The sequence below is a fragment of the Brachyhypopomus gauderio genome, chromosome 8, assembly GCF_052324685.1.
Source record: "Brachyhypopomus gauderio isolate BG-103 chromosome 8, BGAUD_0.2, whole genome shotgun sequence".
NCBI classification, from domain to species: domain Eukaryota; kingdom Metazoa; phylum Chordata; class Actinopteri; order Gymnotiformes; family Hypopomidae; genus Brachyhypopomus; species Brachyhypopomus gauderio.
Window position 1 is genome coordinate 6,546,831 of NC_135218.1, and position 24,085 is coordinate 6,570,915.

General features: G+C 42.3%; 1 protein-coding gene across 1 annotated transcript in view; it reads right to left on the reverse strand.

The window, feature by feature from the left end:
* Positions 1–6,837, reverse strand: part of cntn6 (contactin 6) — a 77,442-nt gene extending 70,605 nt beyond the window's left edge. Inside the window, exon 1 of the mRNA XM_077014060.1 lies at positions 6,731–6,837. The gene's annotated coding sequence lies outside the window, so the exon portion shown is untranslated. The remainder of the gene's footprint in view (positions 1–6,730) is intronic.
* Positions 6,838–24,085: the final 17,248 nt, after the last annotated feature.

Sequence of the window (24,085 nt, forward strand, 5' to 3'; positions counted from 1 at the left end):
CCTCATGCCTGTGTTGGGATTCAACAAACAGTGGGATGTGATGGCTGCCAGACATTTAGCTGTTGTCTTGTTTTTTTTTTTTTTTTCCACAGCTATATGATTAAAGAACTTTCTCTACAACACTATCAGCTTTTTACTACGTGTGTGGAAACTGGCACAGGCCCAACACCACTGGCCATGAATTATCTCATGACATCTTCCCTTTTTCTGTGAAAAATGTAATTATGAGATTTGAAAGGGCTTTACTCAGCATCTAAGGCATAAATGCGTTGGAAATATGAGCTGTTGTCATACACCAAGAGTGATGGTTCATGAGCAGAGGAGATTTCCGGGCCGTTATACATGTTCCGATGGCTACCAGGCTGGCCGCGTAGAAACGGTGCGCTGACATGATTTGTAAGTCCAATGTCCTTGTTTAATGAAGACGGAGAAAATAAACTCACATGGTGGGCAAGTTCAGCGTCAGCCAGAACAACCACATGCCACAGCCGAGTGTGTTACACGTGCGTGTTTAATAAAGACGGAGAAGAGGCAACCGGTGCTGTGGTCAAGCTCAGCTCGAGTGACTGAACCCTACGCAGTCTACGCAGGTGCACACACACACACACACACACACACACTGAGGCTGGTCATGGCCTAATTCATAGCTCAGCTGCAGAGAGTTTGGTACTGATGCTCTTAACATCTTTTATGTAATGGCTGTATAAGGAACAAAAACCTTTAAAAAAAATATGTTTCCAACACTGCTTAGTAGGGCAATAAGCAGTTTCCCCATTACAATATTAAGAAAAGTAAATGTTACTGCTGGTTCAGACCATTTGAAGGCTCATGGTGGTCAGTAGTTTGGAAATTCAGGGCTGCTTTTGAAAATCAAACCACAAAATCAAGTAATCCACCAACTAAACGGCATGAACAACACTGAACACTCCAGACATATTCTTCCTTTCCTCCCTAAACATTGCTCCAAATAAGACAGAAAACAAACATGTCAACTAACAAATATGTTCACTAACTAAATAGGTTGAGTAAAAGCCTTAAATACCTTTTAAAGGTTCTCTCCTATAACTACAAAGCTCATGTGGCTTTGAAATCACCAATTCTGCATTATTTTTGTGCAAACACAACCCACAACCACCTCAAAGTTCTGCTAAGGGTAAGAAAGGTGTCCAAAACAGGATATGTGAATTAACGTTTAACTGTTGTTAAATATGGAATCTCAAGATGAGGGAATTTTGGTTAGCAACATCAGATCCTGACCCACAATTAGGGTTGCAACGGTATGAGATTTTCACGGTATGATAACCGTCTCAGACAATACCGTGGTATCACGGTTATCACGGTATCACAGTTTGTTTGTATATTATTAAAAGATACACTGACCCTTAAAGAAATTACAACAAGTTTTTTTTGTTCAATTAACTATTTATTGTAGAAACCTGGAACAATTGTATACAAAATGTCTCCTTTAAATAAAAAAAAGCTGTACACATGTTTATATAAATACTGCAAAATTTGAGAAACCTAAATCATGGATTTCAGTATAATTATTTAAGTTTAAATAATTTAATATCTGATAAACTGAGCCTGGGTCAGTGTCTGATCAACAACTGTTGTAAACGTCCGTTGTACTGCCAAGTTAGAATATAACCAGATACTGCAGAAAGAGAGGATTTATTTCTGACATGACCCTCACAATAGAGATTTCTATTTTAAGGCTTTCACACCGAGTCTGGTTTTAACATATGAAAAACAGGCACGTTAGAATTTGAAAATGAACGCATGTAAATTAATGGCGTCTTTCACATCCAGTGAAAGCAAGGACCATAAAAGCTAGGTTTATACTTTCACTAGTGACCGTAGCGCGCGACTCCGCACAGTTCTTTTGTATTACGTTAACAAATACGAGCCTCTTGTAATTCCAGGACTAAACATGAGAGAACGTGAAGACGTTGAGATTGGGCGTAAACAACCATTAAATAATGTGATGAAAAAGCGAATTATTTCGAGTATATGTATAAATATTTAACTTAATTAAGTTTAAGGTGCTGGGAAAGTGACGTACAAGTGCTTTAATTCCACCTTATAAAGATGTATGAACCCTGCAAACATGACATTGTTCATTGCGCTGAGGCGCGGCGCGCGCAAAGTTACAAAATTCAGAGGTGCACGACCTCGCGAATCGACAGCGCGTGAGACCCTCGCGCACGGGCGGAGCCACCGCGATTACGTCATTTTCGCCGCTGATTTTAGTTTAGCTTTTTTTTTGTTAAAAAAATTAAGTCTGATGCACTTTCTGCCATTCTCACCGCTGTGTGCTGAGTAGCTGAACCGGAGCGGAGTTGCGCATGCGCGGGTCAGTTTCTCCGCTGGCTTGCTTTTTACCGGTAATAAGCAAACGCACACGGTATGGTAACCGTGCATTTTAATACCGTGGTATACCGTGAAACCGGTTACCGCTGCAACCCTACCCACAATCAGGTAATACTACCACAGCTTGTTCTCTACAGCTAATTTCCCCCATGGTAGGTTAGGGTTTGGGGTAAATTCAAAGTGTAATTATGTAATTGTTCTTGTCAGATGTTTTTTTTCCCAATTAAAACAAGCTACTGCTTACAGTTTAGTTAGATTGAGAATTGATGAATTTTGCATTTACTGATTTTTACACAATTTTATTTCATATTTTTTAATTATTTGGATAATAAAGTGAAATTTTACACTTAAAAGTGCCATTTGAATTAACACAGCAAATTTACACTGGCCAAATATCCAGATGTTCATTTGAAGTCATACTCTTGCTGAGAATTAGTAGTAATAGTAGAAGAGGTAGAAGATGAATAGCGGAAATATTTACAGAAAAGCAAAATACAAAAATGTAAGCCTTAGATGAATCTGTTAATTTGTTACCTCAAACTCTAGCCTGTACGACAATTCCCATTAACTGATTGCTGCTTATTCTCAAGAGCTTTCATATCCACACTTTTTTCAAAACTTCTTATGATTTTCTTCAGTTCAAAATGAAACACAGACACAAAGCATGAACGCATCATTGGCTATCACTAGAATATACCTAAATAATTACTGCAACTTAAAAACTGACTGTAAAAATTCCTATTTTCACACCACACCACAGTACCCTCAAATGTGTTTTTCTTTTAAATGTTTCCTGTTTGGTTAAAGCTGTAATGTTGCTGCTTAATGTTGTGTGTTAAGTGTTGTGGTTTTTATGTCTGGTTTCTTTAATGTTGCAATTTTGCTTACTGTATTTGTGATTTTCCCATAATGTCTTTTTGTCATCTTTTCACAACTGTTACTGCTAGAAAAGAAGCAGACACACAGACACACACACAGGCATAACATGCACTGCAACTCTGTAGTACTATAAGCTTAAATGTGAACTGGCAATTCTCATTAGACTCTTTGTCAGCAATAACCAGTACATACCTAGTGAGAATCAGCTACTGTTCAAAATCACCCGTATGAAAATATTAGTGTGCTTGGCGTGCTCTATTTCTATTGTTTATATTGTTTATGAGGAACAATGTGGGGTTTTTTCTGCTCCTTTTATCCCCTGCGTCATAAATCAAAGTCTCTCTTTGCGATGCTACAGTGCTCTCAGAGGAAGAGGTAGAAATAGACCACTGAGAGGGGTCTGCCGCTGGAGAGAAGTATTCAGAGGAACACAATGTTAATTGAGGAAAATGGAATGAACAGGTGCTACTAAGTTCACAGTTAGGTTTGGGTTAATAATTGATGGCAGACGCAATTATTACAATGATCCCAAAAACTACATGTGCAATTATTTATAAACTCACACCAAAGGCATTACGCAGTCTGATGTCGAAAGAAAAGGAATATGATGAAAGTAGCTCTCAGTTGAGAACTGTACAGTACATGTTAATTCCACTCCCTCCTGCTTTGAGCGGTGACAGTGAGAGTTTTGATTTATTCATGAACCTTGTGCTTGTTGCCAAGAACCATTAAAGGGGAGTGAATGACTGAAAGGGAGGAAGAAATCTGCTGAGGGAAGTAAAATACGGTTGCAAAACAAATCAAACACGGAAAACGCACGTCTCACTCACGCTCCGTGACTCTACAGAAATAACAATTTGCTTTGACATAAACCAATTAAGGGCTTCCGCCAGGTTCCGGACCTCACCTTGGGATGAAACACGAAGGAATGGCGGCTTAGTTTTGTTCTAGCTGCGTTTCCATTCAGAAAGGCCCTTCTTATCAAGGTCTTTCATCTTTCTTGTTTGCTGGCCAGTAATAACTTTTCTGCCGCTTCTTTCAAGCGTGCCGACGCACAGCACGTTGCTGCTCGGGTCTGTGAATCAGGGCCAGGCTCGGTCAGCGCCACAGGGTGAAGGTCACAGGCCTAGTTGCCCACGGGTGCTGCAGGGGTGTGGGCATAGGGCCACGGTCGCAGTGGACCTTCAAATGCCCTTGATGAGTCATGGGTATTAGAGCAGATCATCACAACTGCCAAATTCTTTACCTGTGGTCTAGTTTATTTTCCTACTTAACGATGTACATCCATCTTCATAAACTTCATTAGACAGCATTGGTTCATTGCTACTGATATACAATGTTAAACCTAATAATTCACTGTATTAGATACATATGTTATAGATAAATGATTGCAGGCTATAGATAGTAGACTAACCCTGTTTGCATGTGTATTTTGTCACTAGTTTCTGGCCACTGCTGGCCACAGCAGTGTCATTAAAACAAGAGAATCACATGGTCGGGGTTTATCAGGCACAGCAGTGTTGCTGGAGTTTATGCTCTTGGGCTGAGTGGTCTGCCACTCAAACATCCCAGCCAACAGAAATCCTGTGATGAGGATCCCATGTCTGAGTTAGAGGCATCCTGAAGGACAGCTAACACAAACTACATGGACGATATATATACAGACATACATATATACAGAGAGAGCACAGAGAGCCCACATATAGTACACATATATGGTATACTCTAGTAGCCTATAGTATAGTATAGCATAGTAGCCTATAATATATTAGCATCACTACCATTGAGACAGTGTGTGAGGAGAGCTGGCCGAATGAGCCTGCAGTATCGAAGACATGACCCGGCAGACAGCAGTGTGCCGGGGATGTTCAACCACACCGCCTGCCCCATCTATCACCCTGATCTATATCACCCTACTGGAGATTAAGTCTGCCGTCTACTGCCGCTGCTAGGCAATGAAGCAGTGTATAGTCCGCACTTAAAACTCACACTCCAGACCTCATTATCTGATGTCTCTTGCCTGCAAAGAACAGAGCTGTAATTCGATTCTAAAATATAGACAGATGCCTTCTATAAACAGATGACTCATAATCTGATCGTAAAACCACACTTTACCGTCGTAATTTATCACATGGATCCCATTATCAGCGACAAATGAAAAAATATGAATATTATGCATTTTATGCACTTCAAAGAAATTTAATTCATGACCAAATATAAAAATAAGCCAGCAGCCTTAATCTAAGCTCCATACCTCATATTATCGAGTTAATCAATTGGCAGAGAGCTGTGAAAGGCAAAGTAATTGGACATCTGTTTGGCGGACACCTACATAGAGGCTCCAGACTGCCTCTCTCTGATCTGTTGCCACGTGTTACTGACATGAAGTGTTAATAGCGATGCTAGACGACCATTCATGTGGCAAGTTTATAAAAGGCGCTCATCTAGAAATAAAGCACAGTGATGAGCTAACCATCACTTTACTACCCAGACTGATTATTAGAAACTCGGAAATTGATTAAACTCTTGTGATAAACCACCGGCTTTCTTAATTTTTCAGAGGGATTTTGCGAGTAACCTTTATCCTAAAGCTGGCATAAAGCTTGGAACTTATAACGTACAAGAAGTTCCTCGATCAACTTGCATAAAACTTGCATAAAACGCAGGTAATGCGTAACAAATATAGAGAGCATGTAGCCTGCGCGCAACCCCTTCGGACGCGTGCACGCGCGCGAGTGATGCTGAAATGGTCCACCATCTCCGCGGCCAAGACAATGTCTCGGACACAAAGAAAAGATGCGCAAACTTTACATATTGAATAACATTCAAAGATGATTCCGATCCGATTAAATTAAACAAGCCGAGTAAAACACCCCAAGTCACCCTCCTTCTCGAATCTAAGCAGTGGACCCCAGGACAACGTTACAAACACACGTCCGAGAAAAGAGGAGAAACCATGGGCTCTGTTTGAACATCAGCAAGCCAAGAACATCACTAGATCCTCTCTTACCGTCCCTACTTTGATTTTTACACGTCTGCTTCAAAAGTGAAAGCTAGGATTACAGAATTATGATTATTATAAGACACGCACTACATCCTCCAGAAACACGGAGACGTGACTGTGAAGATCAAACTTAGCTCCACTCTCCACTCACACACCCCAAAAAAACCTGGCAAGGTGGACACACACGTGAAACGTTGACTCAAGCCTCCTGTAGCCTATAGGTGCGTCTCTCACGGGACAAAACAACACAAATAGGTCCGTGAGAATAACTCCTTGTAAGGACTTTGGATAAAAAATCTCAGAAAGAAACATACAGCAGTTATTAAACATACTAAAATTGTGTATGGAGCATAAATGGACTTAACTCGTATGGACGTTACAGTATAAACACGCAACGTAACTCGCGTTGTGAAATTGTACCTACTAAACCAGTAATCTTCTGAACGCCTAGTACAGGGACATGCATCACACTCTTACCTTTGAAATTAAGGTCGGTTCCGCTACTTGGACTGCGCCGACCTGCTCTGAGAGAAGAATGCAGCTGGTGGTGTGGCGATGTTACTGAAACAGCAGTCTGATGTCTGATACCTTGGTCCTGTGTAAGCGCGTCTAGTTTTGACTGCAAACAGCTTTAACTTGCAAACTCCTCCCCTGCCCGTATAAATACGCTGTATTAAGGAGCATAATTGAAGATTTTTTCTTAGACGGTATACATAAGCGATTTAATCGATTTGAAGAAAGGAAGTGATAAACACATGTTCATATATAAAGCACATGTTATATATAGCCTATATATATATATATATATATATATATATATATATAGAGAGAGAGAGAGAGAGAGAGAGAGAGAGAGAGAGAGCACGGACGTAATTTGGGGGGGGGGACGGGGGTGACATGTCCCCCCCACTTTTTCAAAAGCCGGTTTTGGTCCCCCCCAGTTTTTACGGTTAAAACCAAATATTTAAATAGCGACGAATCCATGTCCCCCCCACTTTTGAAATCAAAATTACGTCCATGAGAGAGAGAGAGAGAGAGAGAGACCACTGTTAGATCAAACATCAAACAGAGTAATCACATCAAACATGCATGCAATGGAAAAATCACTTTGGCCATAATTGTGGTATGGTTCTTGGTAGTGAAGAGGCTGGTTTCAGCCTTTCAGAAACTGCTGATCTCATGATCTCATGGGATTTTCACACACTAGAGATTACAGATAATGTTGCAAAAAAAAAAACCACAAAAACAGCAGCAGCAAAAACCATCTAGTGAGCATGAACAGTGGTTCAGTGGGCAACCTTGTTTGTGAGCGAGGTCAAAGGACAATGACCAGACTGCTGTGAGTTGACAAGAAGACTGAGAGACTATGACAGAAAAACACATCAGATTGCACTGCAGTTAACAAAGAAAAAGAATCCAATGCTTACTGAACCTGGACAGTTGTACATTGGAAGGTGACCTAGTCTGATGAATTGATTTTAAGGGTCAGAATTTGGGGTAAAAGTATAAATCCATGAATCCATCCTCACTTGGGTCAGTCAGGCATCTTTGAGAGCCACATGCTGCCTGAATGTCGTTGCTAATCAAGTGCAACCCATGAAGATGAGCTAATTAAACTTCAGTGACCTTCACAATCATGAAATGTGAATTCAGCAGAGCATGTTTGGCTAGGATCGGAGAATCACGCCACGGTTGTGATGTTGACAGCAATGGTGCAATATTCAAAACGGATCACAGTGTGTTTGTGTGTACGTGTGTTTAAAGAATTAAAAACTTTAAAATCAGCTCCCCTATATCATGCATGATTTGTGTTAACCACTATGATTCAGCGCTTCATTAAAGGGTTATTTCTCACCACAGGATTTCTGCTGGCCCTCAACACACCCGGCGGCGGGGACACCCGAAAGACCCAAATCCAGCACTGCTTTGCTGGACACAGTTGCACCAGCACAACCCCCAGAACCATCTACCTACCACGCTGTGCGCACAATGATCTTCTTCCTAAATAATATCCGGTCAGCAGTCGCCTGTGGTCAGAAACTGATGGGTGATGAATGACATAGTGGGTGGCCGAGTAATTGTACTTGCCAACAGATGGGCCTTACTCAGCCATTGTATATTAATGAAGAGGCTAGTGTATACAGGGACATGGCTCTGTATTTAAAACATATTTAAAGTATGTTTTTAAATGCTTAATGTGTGTACATGTAGAATATATGTATCTATATTGTGATGATTTTAGTGATCTGATGTGACCAGCTTAACCTAAACTGACACTTCAGGCATTCGGTCGAAATTCAGTGTCTTGCTGTGTGGAGTGTTGCAAAGAAGAGGCATGCAGTAAAAATATGGCGTCGCTGTAGATACCAGCTGAGAATAATAGGCTGGTGAGAAGCGTTTCGAAGATTAATCATTTTTGTCTTGCTGTGAGAAAAAACGAGGTGCATGGTTGCGATAGTGTCAGAACACCAAAGCTAGTGAATCTTTGATAATACATGCTTTAAGCAAAAAGGGCCATCTACAAGTCAGTACACATTAAAAGCTATTTTCTCCTGGCCTACCACGACTCCCATCTCTGTGTATCTTATCTGTAGGCTCGTGAAGCTGCCTGTGACCCTGCTTCTTTGAGGGCTGTATTCTTTGAGAGCTGTGTTATTTGAGTCGGGTCATCCCATGTCAAGACAACCCCCCACCAAAAAAAAAAAAAAAAGAAAAAAGAACCTCACACCAAAGCAAAATGTGCATAGTCAGAAGAACTTTTTCCTCATGGAGCTGCCTGTATAATAGACCTCCTAATGGGCAAACTGGCCACTGCTCATTCGTCAGGTTCTGCTCTTCTGGTGCCTTCTGATGAGCTCCTGACCTTTTCTGCACACAGGCAAGGTGTAGCGCTAAACAGATGGGGCCTCCTTTCTAAAACACCGACAGACAGCCTGCAAAAAGCAGGTGTAGGTCTCGCTAACATACAGACACCTGGGTTATAACTGTAAGGTGTGTATAGAGCTGTGTATGTGAATATCGATACTCCAAGTTTCTGAATGCAAACGACCTAATGGAAATTGGAAGGATGTAGAAAGGGTACCACAAAGCTCAACGTCATTATCTCAAAGAGAGACAGAGTGTGTGTGTGAGAGAGAGAGCGAGCGAGAGACAGCATGGAAAAGCTTGAGAGAGATTCTATGATCCAGGAATACAAACTACACCCAGGACATATATGCAGCTATCTGACACATTTACTTAATTAAGGTATTCATTTCATGTAATTACCACAGAAATCCAGCGAGACACGGAGTATTACACAATGACTCCTTGATATTGCTAAAGCCCATAAGAGTATTAAATAGCTCGGTAATGTTATATGATTGAAAAGGTTGAATGTGAGAGTGACTTTTAAACAAGCTGGAGTGGCAGTTCATTTTGTATTATTTTTGGCTTAATTGTGCTGTGCTTTGATGTTTAACTCCTACCTGGCTTGGTTGGCAATGACACTTTATTCAGTGAGCACGAGGCCGATGGTAAAGACAGAAGAGGATAGGCTGTGGGTGATACATATTTATGTCTTCTTGCCCTGACCAAAAATTCAACTTTTAATCGACAAAACAGGAATAATTTTACAGTTTGATGTCTCATAAATGTTTATTTATAAATGTCCAAGAATGTGCACTGTTAGACTGCAGAAAAGAAAAATGTATAAAAATGTAACCATCCACATTCATTCATGCATATTCAAGCCCAGACTCATACACAGATATGTGAATCCCATGACAGTAGTCTCGTACACACACACACATACTCACAGCCTCACACACACACACACACACACACACACACACACACACACACACACACACACACACACACCACACGCACGCACACGCACACACACAAACACACACACACACACACACACACACACACACACACACACACACACACACACACACACACACACACACACACACACTCAACCATATAATTTTCATCTGCCGCAGTGTCATGCCAGCAGATTGCAAAAGGCCTGACAGTGGTCATTATTGCTCTGCATTTCCCCACAGGGTAATTACTTGTAGCACTACCTCAGTGAATGACCTTCTTTTCTCCTATGGTCATCTTGACTGGACAGCTTCATGCCACTGTGAGCCTGTCAACACTTTTAGAAGAGACCTGCTCCCTCATACGGTTCTGTGTGTTTCCGCCAACTACGATCGGCCACCTAGATCAACCACATCGCAGCCCAACTAACGTCCCCCCCTGTCAATGAACAAACATGGCAAACATTTGGCCTTCCTCATGCACTTTCACATCATGCTTTGCATCTTTCTCCATCTTTTCTGTTGTGGTTGATTGCAGATATATGCAAGGCTTTGCTAAAGACTTGGGAAGCACGTCACCCAGGAGCCGTGAGTGAGAGTCGCACTCTCTGCTTCCCTTGGGTCTGGGAGTACAGATCTTAGAGCACAGCCATGCTTAGAGCACTTCCCCACTGTCACAGAGCCTTGCTCAGAGGTGTCAGAGGTGGATCGCAAGCGCCTTCACGTTCAGACGGAACATCTGTTGGAGGCTAGTACGATTGTCGCCCCGTACGAGAGTACCTGCCATTTCCCTGACCTGCCAATGTAGTGCCATATTTGTCTGGGTGAGTCTTTTTTTCCCAGAGTCATATAACATGGAAAAGAATGAACCAAGACAACTTGCAATGTTGCAGTATTTTTGAGGGAAAAAAGATTATTCCTGCTGTTTTTTTTTTTTTTTTGCAAATATTATTGCTAATTGTGTATGTTTTATTACTTAAGTGTGTGCATGACACTACTGGAAATAGTTACAGAATTTACAGACATTATTTCTAGCTGGACACGGAAATTGCTGCTTCCTACTTACAACATTGACATTGAATTAAACTCAGTAAACTCCTAAATAGACATTGCTCTGTTTGGGTTTGCCTAATAATGTTCCTAAACATAAGCCAGCCAAGTGTTTGCATCTCAGTGGTGTTCTTATATTAAAGACTTCATTAAAGATCAAAGGCGCGAGTCGTAGCATGGGCTTTTTGATGTAAGGAATGCTCTTTAAACAACCCTGCCAGCTCACCTGCTCTCCACGGCCTAGAGCGATGACAAATGAGATTTTCACGCCTTCCCTGAGCCATCTCAGCAGGGCGGCAAACAAAGGACAAATCAGACGGATACGCTTTATATCCAGACCCCACAATAAGATGCTGACCCGCCTCTAATAAGTGACAGCCCGGACTGCACCGGGTAATTCATGATCTCTCCCTGCAAATTGCTCCACCAGGGAGCACAGGGGCATCTCAGGTGGCGGGGGGGGGGGGGGGGGGGGCGCTTGTGAGGGAGGATATCTGAGACACCAAACTAGCTCTGAATTCACCTCCTAAGAGATAAGGATAATACCAGCAGCATAAGGAAGCCCATTCCAGAGTTGCGCGACAGTGGATGAGAGGTCGATATACTTTGCTTGGGATTGATGGGGATTTGGTGCTACCTAAATAGAGGCTTTTTAAGGACTCACTTGGCAGAAACTGGGAGTTTGGTTATTTGTTACAGTCAAAGGCAAAGGGGCGATGGCTTTGACGCTACTTTTAGCTGTTAGCTCTGGATTGTGCACTGTATCCTGTCCTAATTGACTCTTCAGGGAGTTGATCTTTGGGAGTTGAGGGGAGGGGGGGGTTTAACCGTGGTCCTTGACCTAGTTTTTGGCTGGACCAGGCAAGGATCTGTAAAAGCCAGACCTGACCTGCAGAGCTTACCATCTTCAAAGATCATCCATCTGTGGTGCGGCCCATGCAGGCTGTTTGGTGTTGTGGTTTCCTGCTCGAAATTGGGCCATTTACAGTCACTTCTCTGTAACATTTTTCATGTCCTTATAGTGTCCACCAACATTGCACCAGAGGTGGCTGCCTTTTACAGATATCCAAGAAACATAAATCACCCAGGGGTATTATTGTTAATATTAGGTTTATAGGTTTGGAGATTTCAAGTTGTACTTGTCATATTGTTCAGGTCTTTTACTACAGCCAAATGGCATTACAGTAAACCACAACAGATACTAAAACAGCAGACTCTTAATAGATAGCATAATAGACAGAGGACAAAGGAGTTTATTAAACATATTTGGCATTCTAGAAGCAGGTTCTAGGTCAGTTCTAGGTAGGTACTTGGTCAGATCCCGATAGGTACATTGTGTGTGTCACTGAGAATGACACACTGGGGCTCTCCTGTAGTCTTCCATGATTGTTTTGCATCCAAAGCATTAGGATTTAGACTTTAGCTTGTGTACGGCTTAGAAAGAAAATCTGGAATTTGCTGAATTCTGAGAACCTTTTTTCATCTCCTGCCACACTGTTGTGGCATGAAGGGTTCGTGGTAAAGGTTAGTAATGCTGCAGAATTCTTTAAGAAGATACTCAATGCGTGGAATAAAAATAGCAGTCGTTTGTTCTAAATTTGCAGTTATCTGTAGTGTCTCCGCCTTGGGCAGAGGACTCACCTTACTAAATATTTATCATGTATGTTAAGTCATTCTCAGATGGTAGAAGTTCACTGCTCCAACGTCCTCCAACATCCTTTCATTATTATTTTTCAGAGATAAAGAATTATTGTGGTTGGTATATGGGGTTGGAAGTATTTTACTGCAGTAAAAGTAAAATACTAGTGCAATATTTCTGTGTGAGAATCATACATTTAACAAAATATTTTTATAATTTTATAATTCTAAAATGTTATAATTGGTAGTGTGTCTTCTGGTGATTTCTTTTTCATTCAAAGTTACTACACATGTGATGAAGACATTGTTGTAACTAGTTAGAAATGGATCCAGTATAGAAAAATAAGCATGAATACTCAAACACGTTACTCATGCAAACATGTGTCAAGCTAAGTGGAGTATTTACATTATGTTCCACTCTACATTTGCTTTTGTTATTTCGCCATTTAATTCCAGAGTTATGAACTTAGCAGCCAGTGCTGTTTGATGTTAGACGCATGCCTTTTTCTTAGGGATTTTCTTAGTAGAGATTTGTTTGGACAGGCAGAGAAATCGCCTTTAAATCTGACAAGATCTGCTATAAATCTGATTTATTCCTTAATGTCCGAACAGCAATTTTATCTCAAAATGTCTTTAAAATGTCAGCTTGAATCACGGACATGTGTCAATGATGCTTGAGGACACAAGCAGCCAAATTATCCTGGACAAGGTACGCATTCCAACATCAATCAGTTGAGTTAATGATCTCACAACAATAGTGTAACTGAGCCCACAGATCTGGGCAGAAAAAGAACATAGCAAAGTGTGCTTTGAACGTTTTACCCTACTTCCTAACTCATCCTTGTTTCTTTGATTTTGAGGTATCAGTACTAAACTCTATTGTTTGCTGTAAATCAGGTCGTATGGATCTGTTTTGATCATCGTTTAGTTGAGTGAATTTTGGGTTCCCTTTTGATCTCCAGACTATTAATTGGATAATCAAATCGAATCGAATACTCGAATCTTCTGCATGGCTCTGAGTTGAGAACTCAGACACTCTATCCTTCAACAAACAAAACGTGTTTCCCCCCCAAAGCCCTGGCTAGGGTTGCCACCTGTCAAGTCAACACCTTTTTTCACCTGCATTCTTTAGGCTATATGTCTAGGTGCCTAGTTCTGACATTTTTGTGCCATGTTCTCCTGAATTGTGGGGGGTTTATTTGTCACTACTCCCTTCCTCTGCCCACTGGCATTTTTATACCAATCAAAAGTTGGCTGGCAAAGTCAAATACAATGTACAAGTGGACGACGTGTTAGTGGTGACTCTAATGGAATAGGAGTATCTGGTGTAGGCTTGTTGAAAAGGCAGCAACCTTAGGCCTAACACTGTCAACTTCTCAGACGTTTAAAGTACACACTATGAACAAAGGACACACTAGCAAATGGCTCTTCTCACTCAATTTGCTATGAAAATGATGGCTGTGTACTTTGCATGGCTCCATCCTCCACTCCAATCTCACGCAGGCCACGTGATGGAAGATGTGTGGTGGAATATTCAGCATATGCACAAATGTTGGTGAAGGTCCAGTTACTCTGTTCACAAACATTGAGCACAGTGTGGACATACTCCACTCCCTTTAACAGTGTGGACATACTCCACTCCCTTTAACATTGTGTACATACTCCACTCCCTTTAACAGTGTGGACATACTCCACTCCCTTTAACAGCGTGGACATACTCCACTCCCTTTAACAGTGTGGACATACTCCACTCCTTTTAACAGTGTGAACATACTCCACTCCCTTTAACAGTGTGGACATACTCCACTCCCTTTAACAGTGTGGACATACTCCACTCCCTTTAACAGTGTGGACATACTCCACTCCCTTTAACAGCGTGGACATACTCCACTCCCTTTAACAGCGTGGACATACTCCACTCCTTTTAACAGTGTGGACATACTCCACTCCCTTTAACAGCGTGGACATACTCCACTCCCTTTAACAGTGTGGACATACTCCACTCCCTTTAACAGTGTGGACATACTCCACTCCCTTTAACATTGTGGACATACTCCACTCCCTTTAACATTGTGGACATACTCCACTCCCTTTAACAGTGTGGACATACTCCACTCCCTTTAACAGTGTGGACATACTCCACTCCCTTTAACAGTGTGGACATACTCCACTCCCTTTAACATTGTGGACATACTCCACTCCCTTTAACAGTGTGGACATACTCCACTCCCTTTAACAGTGTGGACATATTCCACTCCCTTTAACATTGTGGACATACTCCACTCCCTTTAACATTGTGGACATACTCCACTCCCTTTAACATTGTGGACATACTCCACTCCCTTTAACAGTGTGGACATACTCCACTCCCTTTAACATTGTGGACATACTCCACTCCTTTTAACAGTGTGGACATACTCCACTCCTTTTAACAGTGTGAACATACTCCACTTCTTTTAACAGTGTGGACATACTCCACTCCTTTTAACATTGTGGACATACTCCACTCCTTTTAACAGTGTGGACATACTCCACTCCCTTTAACATTGTGGACATACTCCACTCCTTTTAACAGTGTGGACATACTCCACTCCCTTTAACAGTGTGGACATACTCCACTCCCTTTAACATTGTGGACATACTCCACTCCTTTTAACAGTGTGGACATACTCCACTCCCTTTAACAGCGTGGACATACTCCACTCCCTTTAACATTGTGGACATACTCCACTCCTTTTAACAGTGTGGACATACTCCACTCCCTTTAACATTGTGGACATACTCCACTCCTTTTAACAGTGTGGACATACTCCACTCCTTTTAACAGTGTGGACATACTCCACTCCCTTTAACATTGTGGACATACTCCACTCCTTTTAACAGTGTGGACATACTCCACTCCCTTTAACAGCGTGGACATACTCCACTCCCTTTAACATTGTGGACATACTCCACTCCTTTTAACAGTGTGGACATACTCCACTCCCTTTAACATTGTGGACATACTCCACTCCTTTTAACAGTGTGGACATACTCCACTCCTTTTAACAGTGTGGACATACTCCACTCCCTTTAACATTGTGGACATACTCCACTCCCTTTAACAGTGTGGACATACTCCACTCCTTTTAACAGTGTGGACATACTCCACTCCCTTTAACAGTGTGGACATACTCCACTCCTTTTAACAGTGTGGACATACTCCACTCCCTTTAACAGCGTGGACATACTCCACTCCCTTTAACAGTGTGGACATACTCCACTCCCTTTAACAGTGTGGACATACTCCACTCCCTTATAGTGAGATAACTAGTGTTATCTTCCACTAGTAACTTTCCATGCAAGATTTTCTGCAAGACAAACAACAAAAGAAAATATATTGTGGCTCTGAACTGTTTGCATTTCATGTCAAAACAGCACAATTTCTTTGCTTCTAATGAGGTAAAACGGTTGCGCTGGGGTCATAAATGAGATTGTAGCGATAGCAGAGATTGTCAGGAGTAAATGGACATCGAGTGCCATAAATAAGTCATACATCTCTGAGTGCAAGACAAAGTAACAGAGGCACTATTAAGTAGACTATGTAATTAACCTTACCAGACTTATTTGAACTTCAATGGTAAATGATGTTAAATGGTGATTTTTTTTACCCATTCAAGAGTTTTGAATATCAAAAATATTGTACACTAGCAAAGGAAACCAACTTTGCCGTGATCAGGACTGTGGGTATCAAATGGAGAGGGAGAGAGAGGGAGACAGAGAGGGAGAGAGGGGGAGACAGAGAGGGAGAGAGGGGGAGACAGAGAGGGAGGAAGGGAGAGAACGACATGTTAAAATGGCTAGGTGAAAATGATGCTCTCTGGTGATGGCCCAAATGAATCACATTTGTTTTGTATCATACAGGGAAGAGGAAAAAGCAGCTCTTGGTGTCAACAGGACACATAAGACCTACTGTGAAATGCAATGAGGCAGATGTATCCTGCTTCCTAAGAAACAACTAATGAGGCATCTTATCCTTCATAGTTCAAGCTCTTTTCCAATCTGTATATCAGTACTTTCGCTAGTGTGTGTAGACATATATATATATATATATATATATATATATATATATATATATATATATATATATATATATATATATATATATATATATATATATAATATATATATATATATATATATATATATATATATATATATATATATATATATATATATATATATATATATATATGTATGTATGTGTGTGTGTGTGTGTGTGTGTGTGTGTGTGTGTGTGTGTGTTTGCCTTCAATGTCTCTCCTTGACTTCATCCGGTGTGTGTGAGACTCTGTCACACTGAAGTAGCACAGGACACAGATAACGAACTCCTCTTAAAGGGCCATTACAGGCGTGCATTCTCACACCGTTAATGGGTCTTGACTAGAGTATCTGGACACAAGTAATTAAACATGATAAAAGTTGTAAGCGCATAGTTAATGAATGACAGAGGCGATCTGAGTGAGAGGGAGGTGCGGGAGCAGCAGTGAGGACGTAGGAGCAAAGTCAGTCTGCGAGAGATCGAGAGGGTCCAAAGGTGCTGGTAGAGACGCAGTCTGCATGGTTATGAAGTGGTGAGCATGTGTGCGGCTGGTCTGGTATCCAGTACCGATTGTATCTTCCTGCTTCTGCCTTCAGGAGCTGTCCACCCACAGAGGTGCTGAAGTTCCACCGAGTGCCCTCCATGGATCAGACACAGGATGTGATGCACCATATTGACGTACGCGTGGGGTTTCCGAGCACACCCGGCCACCTGCTGTCACGCTCCTACAGTTCCAGCTCCTAGAGTTTTGGTGGCAACTTACCAAAATAAATGATTCCTTAGCTTTCGCTCTTCCCAGAGTGCCACATGTGAGACGCGAGTTATTGGCCTTCATGTTGGCAGTATCAAAGCCTTACCCCTGCGCCTTTGTTTACCGACCGCTAATCCGTGGTGGCGGATTTTTCATTCTTTGTTTGAAATCGTGCTTCATGGCGATTCATCCCGCATGCCTCTAATTGACATTTTCCCTCCCGCTTTGATAATAAACGAGTCTCGAGTGCGACGACGGGCGTCCTCCCGTGTCCCAGCAGGCTCCGCCAGTGACACGGCCATCTGCACCCGACCCCCGCGTCCTCCGCTGGGTCCCTGTGCCGGCGAGGTGAAACCACGCCTACCGAGGCGGGATCGCTGCTCGCTTCAGGCCTCTCAGCTCGCACTCGTGCCGTCTGATCCTGTGATGAAACACAGGACGGAAAACGCAACGTGAGCACAGGCGCTCGCAGCCAGAGGTCTCGGCTCTGAGATCAGAGGCGTCCTGGGAGGAGATGGATAGTGTGAGCCAGTTGTTCAGAGGGAAGCTCCCCAGCTCTGGCTGTTGTGAAAAGCGAGCGTGTGAGGGGTTGTGATTGTGGCCTCGTGAGGGCATGGTCACCACTGGGCATCGATTAGAAGATGCGATGGCTAACGTTCTCAAGTATCTCGTTATTTACACAAGTCACGGCCTGGATGTTATATGTGAGTGTGCTTCTACTAGCTGAATTCTAACATTAGAGCAGATAACAAAACTCAGCCAGCCAGAAAACACAAAGAGATATAATGGATCTGGCATCAGGTGGACACTTCCTGTTCCCTTCATCCCCTCCCTTCATCCCCTCCCTTCATCTACAACGCCAACTAATGCCAACTAACTAGTGGCATGTGACCGAAGCACAAACTGTATTTTGTTTACAAAAAATTGTTGTTTATATATGGAGTAAACATCGGAAACAGAAGACATTCCTCAGTGACTAAGGCTGCATGTGGGACTAACAGTGTGGATTTTACAAGTTAGTTGCTGGGTTGGCTAACTTTGTTTGGTTAGGACAGCAGTGTTACATGAAATGTTTACTTGCTGTGCTGAATGAAATTCCCACACATCTGAATCCACATGTTCTTTTTATAAATGAGTCCAAATGAAGCTAACTGCTAATTAGACTACATTACTACCATATATTTACTGGTTGGCCCAGTTCAGACTCTGAAGGAAATTGAGACATTGCCTGCCTTCTTTTTGTTTTCTTTCTTTCTCTCTCTCTCACTCACTTTTCCACTATACACTACTTCAATTTCTGAAATGCTGATTTTGGTTAAATTTTAACCACATCTGAATTGCTGACTGCTCTGTAGTCAACAATAGATCTTAGTGAAGGAGGATCGACCCACTTTCTCTTTAGAGGAGGGGGCTGCGTGAAATGGAAGGAAACAGTATGGAGAACACACGAGCAGAACGTACCACTGCAGACACTCAGGTATAATCTCAATAACAGAGAGAATAAGCCCTTTACCTCTGATACTATTGGAGGGCTGTCCATCCAATGTGCACCTTGGGTAGTCAGGTCCATGGTTACCCTCTTGGCTATGAATAGTAAAAGTACTCTGTTTTATTATTGTTATAATAATGCTACATGAATTTAGCAATTAGACATGCTCTCTCTTGAGTAATCTCCCAATAACATAGATGGGTTCTAAGATAATTAATTTAAGATCAAACTCATCTAAATTAGCCTGATGTCAGTGTCAGTTAACACAAGTAGACAGCAAGCAGGGGAACAGTTTCCATGAGAGAGCTCTAAGAGCCTGAAACAAACAAAGATTCACAGGACCTGAGAACAGGCGTTTTAAAGTGAAAGATTTATCCTGTTAAATGTTAATCCACTTCAAAACAACATTGAAGAGTGACCCTGAATGACCCTGAGTGACCCTGAGTGACCCTGAGTGACCCCGACTGCTGTACTGAGCTCAATTCCATGAGTATCAGTAGGGAACGCCAAGACTGTAATCACTAAAAAAAAAAACAGTTTTGCTGACACTCAGCTGTGCTGCTGTTGCAATATATTTAAATGGCAGTGGATGCAACCCGTCAATGCAAATTGACCGGTTCAAATGCACTACTCCCTGATTAGTGTGACTCAGAGTGAGAGTGCATGTCCTGTTTTATATTTAAATGTGTAAATGCATGTTTTTTTCCCTTCTGATACAGTCCCTGTGGATTATGTTTAGCCTGTTTGACATTTTAAACTAGTCAATCCCAAACAGCTTCCTGACCAATTAGCACTGCTAACGGTCGGACCACAGAAATTCAGCGGTCATGAACACTACGTAGTGTCTGCTTACATTGTGATGCACGCACATCTCCTCTGACCGAGCAATCACTGTCTGCTGAAGGTTAATAATAAGAAGGAGTTTGCAAAGGGGCACTAGCATTTGCCGAATGTAGTTTTGTGAGTGAGTGTGTGTGTGTGTGTGTGTGTGTGTGTGTGTGTGTGTGTGTGTGTCTTGGTGTCTGAATGCTGATTCAACCTCTAGCATGAGTATATGAAAGTCCATATGCTCAGTAAAACCCAGCATATGCTTCTGCTTTCCAAACAGGATGATTGATGACCTCATGCGCTCTTTAGCTTGGTACATCACCACGACTGGAAGAAGACCTTTTCAAAATTCACCTCCAGAGACGAATTAAGGAATCGTTTCAGGCATCGAGTTGAGGCCTCAGAAATACTCCAGCTCTCCTGGGGCCACGGGATGTCTTTCATAGAAGGAGCCTTTAGAAGAGGAGTTCAGTGAGTGAGGTGCGACTTGAATGCTTTCGACTACACGCGGCATGTTATCCCGCTACGCTAGAGGCGGCTGACGCGTGCATGGGGTCACGTGCGAAGGGGAGCCTCTTGACCGCAACATAATCCACTTCCTGCAGTTCTATCCTAAACGTTCAGCATAAGCAACAGGTAGGAATTGGAAATTCCCGGAGTAATGGTTCATCCCGGAGTAATTCCCGGAGTAATGGTTCATCCTTTCCCCACGATGATGGACCCTCGGAGACAAACAGCACCCTCTGAAATATTGATGCTTGGCAAAAATAGACCTCAGGCTGGAAGGAGGGAACTAACAAGCTGGCTGAGGGACAAGCCGTGACAAGTTAAGGCCGGCCTAATTTACCCCAATCAATTCTTCTCAGCGGCAGGGGCAGAGTATGCTATCGGCACTACGCCACGCAATTATGCTTACAAGAGGCCGCGCTTATACGAGGAACTGTCCTCCATTAATACTAGAGCTGAGTGCCACTGTGATTGATGGTTCGATGTCTTGGCCGTGTTTATTCTTCAGGGCTCCACTGGGGGACTTTTCTGGCGCTACTCTGACTCAGGCTGAAACAGACAGGCTGGAAACACTGAGGCAATTCAGGTCATTTTGGGTTTTTATGGGCCATTGGATGGGCCTTTTTTAAAAACAGTTTCTACCACAGAGCAGCATTTCCAAAGTCCAGCTGCAAACCTCTTAATGAGCAAGCTGGGGGTGAGAGTGGAAGAGAGCCCTCTATGGGCAGTAAGAGGAAACTGCAAGAAGAGCTCTGCTCAATAGGGAAACCCATCCATCTCTGGGCAGCAGAATTCTGAAATGAAAATGTCAAAAATTAAATATAAGCAGATGCACTTGGTTCGTATACACCCCGATGAGATAAGCTAGTGGCCTGCATGCAAAACTTCCACCTAATATGTCTGAAAGATGTCTTATTTACCAGAACACCAATTTTATATATATGAGAAAGTCATATTTTAAAGTTTATATAATTTGGTTTTTAAACATTTCTTTTACAAGATCATGGCCTTTTTCATAAATAACAGCATATTTTTATTTAATACACTCAATTACACTTGATGCATACAAAATTTATATAAATATGTCTACAGACCTTTTGACTTAGTACATGACCTCTTTGAGCTGGGATGAGAGCTTGATGTTTTATGCACAGGGTCTCCAAACACAAAGCTGGGTACAATAAACAAAACGAAAATACCCTGAAAATCATGTTACACAGGTCTCTTACCAGTTTACCAACCATGTTTCATTTCATTTGTCCCTAGAACATTACTGAAGTATTTGGGTAGAAATAGATTTTAAATAGCAGTGGTGTCTGTCATGCTAATATCACACTGCCCACTGCCCTTAATAAAGTGGATTTTCATATGGGAGACTCGTGCGTAGTTGTGATGAAGCATAAGGGATGCCTGCAGTTGCTTTGCACTCACTGGAGGTATCTACGTCAGATGGAGGATTTTGTGGGATCATGTAGAGATCTTTGCAGCACTCCCACTCCTAGGCAGAGATGCAGCGATGCTGAATTTCTTCCTGACTGGACTGACTGAGGTCCTGTGAAATCCTTTTGTAACCCTTTCCAGTTACATTTACTTTAACATCTTTCCTTCGAAGGCTGTGTTGCACCATATTGCACATGTTGCAACACAATTCTGTTTTTCTGTAAAGGGCAGACAGACAAATTGTGTGTGTTTTTCTTATATGACAGATCAGGCCAGGCGCTCACCTGAATTGATTGGAACACCTGACTCCAATTACCCTCTTTAAAGAAGTCCTTTTCTGAGGGTTCACATATTTTCCATCAGTGACCTTGACTGTTTAAACCATACCTTCTGTAAAGATATAGCAATTTTAAATGTTGTGACATTTGTTAAATAAGACTAAGTCAAAAGGGCTCAGAAACCTTTTTTGTTATAACTCGACTCTGGGTTCCTGGTGCTTTAACTGTGGGCCCGGGGGGATGAAATTTCGTAACCCTGTACCTGTGCATAGTATGACAAATAAATTTGATTCTGATTTGATTCTGATAAGAACAGGACAGGGTGTGAGCACATTTTGTACAGCAAAATGAGGCTGAGTTCATACATTGGTTGACAGTTCATGCAGCTATTTATAAACCATGAGTAACGTTTGAGAGATGTGAACGCTGTCTGTAGCCTCCAGGTGAGGCTACTAGTTGCTGAGTGAGGGTGAACCGAGCAGGGGGATCCCCTCAATGAAGACGCCTGTGTGGAAGTTAAAGCCTGCGCTCAATACCTATTTCTGTTATCACTATTATATTTTGTACAGAGTGACCTACTAACCAACATCTTGTTGTACTCAACAAGAATTATTGTACTTAACACTAGATGCCATCATGACATCCACACATGCAGTATAAGGAAAAACATTTTAACATTTAAGCAGCCATGTACATGGCAGTGTTACCATGAAACAGTTATCTCTCAACATTGTCAACTGTTCATATACACCAGTACAGGACTGACCCAATAAACCGCATACCTGTAGAAACACTAGCAGCATTTTCTGAAGCATAAGGCTTCAGATCGCAGGACTGTGTGGTCATTCACAGGTCAGCGTCTGATTTGCCTCCAGTGACAACGTGACGGCTATGATGACTCAGGCCGTAAAGGTCGCTCACCCGTTTACCCAGGTGCGGTGTGGGTGCAGGTGACGGATATGGCTGACGAGCAAATCAAATGAGAACGCTGGTCTACCACGCCCCCTCTCCACGCCCCCCTCCCCACGCCCCCCTCCCCATGCCCTCCCCACGCCCCCCTCCCCATGCCCCCCTCCTCATGCCCCCCTCCCCACGCCCAGCACCAACCTTTGCTTCTTTCTCACTAGTATGAAACTGTTGTAAAGCCTCCCAGCAAAGTGCAATGGGATGAATAATTGATTCGAAAGGGAGAAAGAAGGTATATGATGTCATTTCCACAGGTCAGTGCACTGTCTTGAACCAGCCGCACATCCTGGAAGAGGGAGAGCTCTAGGAAAGCCATTGTCCCTCGCAGGGAGGAAACCAGTGGGGGAGTGAGGGGTAGCTGCACAACACAAGTCATTTTTGAGGACTAATCATTGCATTAATACACAACCAAAAGTGGATCTGTGGGAGTATACAGTGAGGAAAATAAGTATTTGAACACCCTGCGACTTTGTAAGTTCTCCCACTTAGAAATCATGGAGGGTCGGAAATTTTCATCTTAGGTTCATGTACACTGTGAGAGATATAGTAAAAAAAAATCCAGAAATCACAATATATGATTTTTAAAATCATTTATTTGTGTGATACTGCTGCAAATTATTAGTATTTGAACACCTGCCAATAAGCAAAAATTCTGGTCCTCAATGACCTGTTAGTCCGCCTGTAAAAAGTCCACCTTCACTCCACCTGTTTGAGGTTGTTTAGCTGCATAGACACCTGTCCACCTCACACAATCAGTAAGACTCCAACTATTAACATGGCTAAGACAAAAGAGCTGTCCAAAAACACCAGAGACAGAACTGTAGACCTCCACAAGGCTGGGAAGGTCTACGGGGCAATTGCCAAGCAGCTTGGTGAAAAAAGATAAACTGTTGGAGTAATTATTATAAAATGGAAGAAGCTAAACATGATTGTCAGTCTCCCTCGGACTGGGGCTCCATGTAAGATCTCATGTCGTGGTGTAGCAATGATCC